Below are 6510 nucleotides of genomic sequence, written 5' to 3' on the forward strand. Positions count from 1 at the left end.
CAGGATATCTGTTTGTTTGGACAATATTTTAAATTCTAGTCTCCTTTATTTTGATGGAATAATCTTGCACTGTTGGTATTATCCTTATATAAAATATATATGTTGTTATATTCAAAGAAAAATGATCTCACCTTGTTTATTCAGGTGCTTCCATATAATCTCCAATTCTTTGGGTACTGAACTGAGAGTCAAGAGACACAGATTGAATTCCTGGCTCTGCCACTGAGCTGATGTTTGACCTTGGGCAGGTCATGCTGTGTGGCTAAATTTCACTATCTGTGAAATAGAGATATGTTTACCTGCCATTATAAAGTATTTGACCATCTTTATTATTAGGCAATTGAGTTCCAAAGAACTGAAGAGTGGCAGGGTTACTACTTCTCTTGGGACTTTATTGCACAGTCAAATCATGCTTAGTCTTAAAAAATTCTACTGATATTTACCTAAATTTTGTTTTGCTCAATATCATCCCATTCCATTACTCTCTAGTTATACTCCCATGTATCTTCCTATACAATTCTTTAAACTTTATCCTGGCTCTCTTTGTTCATCACCTGCCAAATAACTTCTTCTTTTGCTAGGTTTGTAAATCCTTTTGACAAAAGATAACATTTTCAGAAGTACCTAAACTACTTGAAAGCCTAAAATGCATTTTCAAATGCATCAGTCACTTACACTGTTAGTGCCTGGGCTCCTATCTATGATGCACAAGTTGTACAATAGTATAATTCTCTTGAGCTCAGTGGATCAGCTCCTGATTTGAAATGGTATTAGTTAGAGGAAAATTGGGCCTACAGTGTCATGTTAACGATTATCGAAAATCAGAATTTTTATCCTACAGAAAATTCTAATGTTTTGACATTTGTGTTTTTTCCTCCAAGTTAGACAAAAAGTTGAAGTATCCCTCCCCAAAAAAAAATCTGAAAAGAAAAGTTCCAAAAATTTGATTTGTTAGAAAAATGTCAAAATAAAACTTTTCCAAAACAATTTGTAACATTCTTGATGTGTTTTAACAACCTGTTTCATATGGGTCAATTTGACATTAATATGGGCTTCCCCTGACCTCCCACAGTGCCTCATGGGAGTTTGGGTTCCTCAGGCCCCTATTCTCCTCTATATGCCAGACTAATTGTCCAGACTACTATGCCTCCCATGATGCACCACTCTCACAGGATGTCCATGATGTATCATGGCATTCAACTAGAGGAGACTCCATGGTAGGTCGTGGGGCCTTCACTCATGGGGGAGAATAGGGGCATGAGTTACCTGAACTACAACTCTTATGAAGCATCACAACAACTCAGGCGGACACAGATTAATGTCAAACTGACCCAAACCAAAATATTTCAATATGCTTTGACAAACTGAAATGTTTCAATTCAAGACAACCCAACCCAAAAATGAAATACTTGATTTGGATTTTCTCAACAGAAAATTTAGACATTTTAGCAAAAACAAAATTTACCCTCAGAAAATGTTGATTTTGGGGAATCAACATTTTCTGTTGCAATAACATTTTGATGGAAAATTCTCAACCAGTTCTAATAATTTACATATATCAACAAACTGTCACTTCCTCTTTCAAAGTTCCTCTGTAATTGTTTTCCATTCTGTCAGCCATTTACTTAGTTTAGTATTTCTGTCCTTCTAGATATGACTGTATCCTTTACAATCACTTTCATTATCAGGTAGGTTTCATGCAAACTACAGTACTGTATGCCTTGTCGTATTCTATTTTCTGTAGTTAGACCTTTTGTGGTTTTGTATTTATAGCACACATACTCTGAATAACATCGGGCCTTCCATTTTTGGTAGCCCACAATGTGTTTTTTTAAATTGTTGAGATATTATGGATCCTTCCCCTGCCTCTAGGTGTAAAGCAATCTTTTCATATCTGATATTCCGATTAACTCCTCTTGGATTTCCTATATACTCAGTAAGATATTTTGCTGAACCTCTTAGGAAGGGGACTAGAGAAGCCAAAATACAAGAGGGGAAAGATGGGCATGGGGAGATAAAAGTGGCTTGAAGCTGGAGTGGCCTAGTGGCAAAATCACCCCACTATTAGGGGCTACTCTGACTTAGGCAGTCATGAGGTGAGTGCCACAAGGGCTGCTGTGCAGCACAGAATAGGTAGGAGGCTCTGTGTTCCCAGAAGCCTCTACCCTGGAACTGAGAGAGGTTGCATAGGAGCATATTCACGATCCCAGCACTGCTTCAGCACCAGGAAGATTCCTTTAGGTTATATTATGTATTCCCTATATGCTCTTAGAGGGGTGTAAACAAGGGCCACAGTGGAGACCAGGATCTGCCCACTGACTTTCAGTGTTCTCTGATGGTGGGAAATATTTCACTGAGTTGTCTCCCATTATTAAAGAGAGGATTTACTGAAACTGGGACTCATACTTCATGTCTATATTGGGGAAGGCAAGTTCTGTAGAACTGTCAATATGGTCTAGCATTTACTTTCTCTTTTGAATGGTTCCTTTATTTATTCTCATCTCTGCTTTCAAATTAAACAAATAATGCTCAAGGTCTGTCTGATATAAGGAAGGGGAATTTGATGTAGAATGGAAATTCCCAAATAAGTGCCTTTTTTAATTATTATTTTATTTGCTAGGGTTTAGTGTCACTCAAAATTTATTATGTGGACACACAAAATTGAACTGTGCATTCCAAAGTATCTGGCAGTGCCACATTGTTTGTGTGGAATTAAGAAGTGAGCATGTGGCCAAACTGTATCTGTCTAATGCAGGGATCGGCAACCTTTCAGAAGGGATGTGCTGAGTCTTCATTTATTCACTCTAATTTAAGGTTTCGCGTGCCAGTAATACATTTTAACATTTTTAGAAGGTCTCTTTCCACAAGTCTGTAATATATAACTAAACTATTGTTGTATACAAAGTAAATAAGGTTTTTAAAATGTTTATAAGCTTCATTTAAAATTAAATTAAAATGCAGAGCCCCCTAGACCGGTGGCCAGGACCTGGGCAGTGTGAGTGCCACTGAAAATCATATGCGCCATAGGTTGCCTGCCCCTGGTCTAATGCTAATATAGTTTTATTCTGAATATACTGTCTGATGACTTAATCGTTTTTAATATATTGTTTATGCCTGATGAACTCTATTATCTTCTCTTGCCTTGCTCTGTATCTGTTATTCTGTGTGGACTTTCTGCTTGACAGAATTTTAATAGGGTTGTATCTGCTACTGGTTTTCAGAGGCTAAATATGTTGTATTATTATTTTACTTCTGATTTTATTTGTCTGGCGACATGTATACAATTTTCAAGAGAGGGGAAAAAAACTTTCAGACAGAATAACTTCTGTAAGCAATCCTGCATATTAACGCTATTAGTAAAGGTTAGCAGAGCTGTATGAAGCTTGTGTTGGGATTTACAAAGTGCATACAGTCTTGTCTACCTTTACAGCATTGCAGCAGCACAGCTGTATGAGTGCCACTGTAGTGCTTAGTGAAGACTCTACCTATGCTGAAGGGACAGCTTCTCCTGTCAGTGTAGGTCTTCCACTTCCCCGAGAGGTGGGAGCTAAGTCGACAGGAGAAGCCCTCCTGTTGTCATAATACTGTCTACACAGGGAGTTCAGTCAGTATACCTGTCCTGAGCAACATACTTATAACAACGTAAGTTTATAGTGTAGATCTGGTCTAAGGGAATAGAGGAGCAATATTGGACCAATGGGGCCCTGCCCCTCAGCAGCTGCAGAGCATATTCCAAGTGGAGGTGCCCTGGTGTCTGGCTCTCTCAGTTGTGAGTCACATATCAATCTTAGGTCACACTGTCAGAAAACAGGACAGAGACCCCAAACTGGAGTTTTAGAATTCTATAATTAGATTCCAACAAGCCAGTAACAAATATACGCTCTGGATTACTATTAGACTCACCATGGAGCCACTCACTCCCCTTAAGCTCTCCAGCACTTGCCACTTAAACAAGCTGAACTTCTGTGATGAAAGGTTATTAAAACCAAAAATCATCTCACATTAGGTTACTTCCAGCCCCAAAGGGCCAGTCACTTACCCCAGGTCAATGGATGCTCTGGATATTACACCAACAATAACTCTGGTAGCCAATCCTTTAGTAAACTAACTAAAGATTTATTAGCCAAGAAAAAGAAATGAGTTATTGAGAGGTTAAAGCAGGTAAAGTACATAACAGATGAAGCAGAGGTTGTAAGTCCAAATGATAGCAGTGATGTGGTATCTGCTAGTTTCCTATAGTCTCTCAGGGTTACCCAAAATGGCTTTGGAGATCCCTGTCTTTTATCTGGAATGCCCCCTGACAACATCCAGATAGATCAGAGATTCAGAATCGCTCCCAGGGTTCCTTCTTATAGCTGAAAACAGTCTGTCAAGCATTTCCATCACAGCACAGGTTCATAGATTTCTCATTCTTGAGCACACAATGACCCACACTTTGAGGCCAACATAATTCTTCATTTACATTCCAAAGGCTCCAATCTCCAGTGGGTAACCATAATTTAACCACAATATGATAAATAGGAACAATTCTTCATTAGTTTCCATGCAGCTTTACACATCAAGTAAATTCACATTTAAACCCTAACACACATTTCAATCTATGACTAATTAAGTACAAGATACAGACATACAAAATAATACTGTCAGCATCTCTTTTGATTTCTGTCAGCAGAAGTGAATTGGCCTGAATACATATTGACACACCCAACCCTTCTTTGATATTCAAACACAAGTGAATTGCCCTGTTTCTCTGATCTGAGATGGTCTGTCTGCATCAGAGCTGGTAACCTGTTTAGAAAGCATCACAGGAAGATCTGCTCAAAAGAGGACTTGACAGTTAAGTAAAGAGAGGGAAGCTGAGGCTTGGGTTTCTTGATGACTGGGCTGCTGAGGGTCTAGTAGCTTGGAAACTCAGAGTGCTGGCTGGCTCAGGGAAAGGCAGACCCAGTTTGCAGTGGGGGTGGCAGTGGGGGAAGGGGTGCCTGGTCTGAAGACTGAGTTGCTCCACAGGACTAGGAAGGAGAACAGACAGAGATGGAAGATTTAATGAATGATACTGAAGCTAGTTCAGAAAATGTTGAAGGGGATGGCAGGGAGAAGACTTGGTTAAAGGTTAGAAAAAGAAAAAGGTGGATCTGTCTGATCCAGAAGAAGGAGCAGCAAGGAATGAGCAGTGGAGAAAACTTCATAATTGTGAAATCACTGCTAGCAGATGTGAAGAGAGGGAATATTAATCCCCTGAGAGTAGCAGAGTGGATTCAGAAATGTGATGGCGATATAGTAAGAGCTGAGAAAGTACAGGTGGTGATTTCTTAGTGGAATGTAAAAACAAAGAACAAGAGGGGAAATTTTGTAAGGTTAAAGGTCTAGGAAAACTGAAAGTAAGCTATCAGCTCCTCAAATTTCTGATGAAAACCAGAGCAGTAGTTTATGCTACTCTGATTGAAATGATTGAAGATGCAATAAAGGAAGGTATAGGTAATGATAAGATGATTTAGTGGTTAATCAGCAGGAGAGGAGGTGAAGCAAACCTTCAGCAGCTGTCCTAGTCACATGTAAAAGGGTCTCTGTCAGAAAGAATGACAATAGAGTACCAGATTTTCTGGATTAAGCCATATATCCTTCCTCTTTTGAGATGCTATAGATGCCAAGGATGGTTAAGAAAGCAGTGGGAATACAATTCACAAGGCTAATAAGACCATTTATTGAGTATGGGTGTCAGACTTCTAGTTTGGCATCAATACTGAATTTAAGAAAGCTCAACTCAGTCCAAGTTCAGGTGTTCTGAATTGCTTGTGGTACCTTCAACACAATACTGCTATGTGTACTGCAGATAGCTGTGGGTGAAATGCCTATTACTTTAAGAATGAAGCTTTTAGACTTAACCTTTTAGGCAAAAGTAATTGGAAACTGCGAAAAAGGAAACACTAAATTAATATATGATCAGTGCTGGGAATTAAGCTGTCAGTGTGTAGGACAAAAACTCAAAATGACTCAGATGAGTAGGGTTAAAATTTGGACAAAAGATCTTAGTGAAAAGAAAGACTTAAAAGAGATTAAAATCTGTAGCTTTGGGAAAATCCATTATAATTGGAAAAATTTACATTCTGAGCTAGATATGGAATTGTGTATTGAAATGAAAAGAGGAAAAAGGGGGTTAAATGTGCAAGATATAGCAAATAAATACTTTTGTGATAAGTGGGGATGCTACTGCCTAATGTATACTGATGGCTCCAGAGAGGGTAATAACAGGAAGAGTGGGAACAGTATTCTGTGTTCCTTTGCTCAGAATCAAGACAATGGTATGGCTATCAAATTTTGTAGCGGTTTTGAAGGCTGAACTGGCAAGGATAATGCTGGCATTAAATTGGGTCATAGATGTGCGCCCAGCTGCCATGGTCATCCTCCCTGATTCCTTATCAGGATTACTGGTGAACAGAAATGGCGCTTCAGATAGCAGAAATTATATACTTAATGAAATATTGCTGTTAACAGAATTGATGTAGTTGG

Source organism: Gopherus evgoodei, chromosome 2, assembly GCF_007399415.2.
Source record: "Gopherus evgoodei ecotype Sinaloan lineage chromosome 2, rGopEvg1_v1.p, whole genome shotgun sequence".
Taxonomy (NCBI): Eukaryota; Metazoa; Chordata; order Testudines; family Testudinidae; genus Gopherus; species Gopherus evgoodei.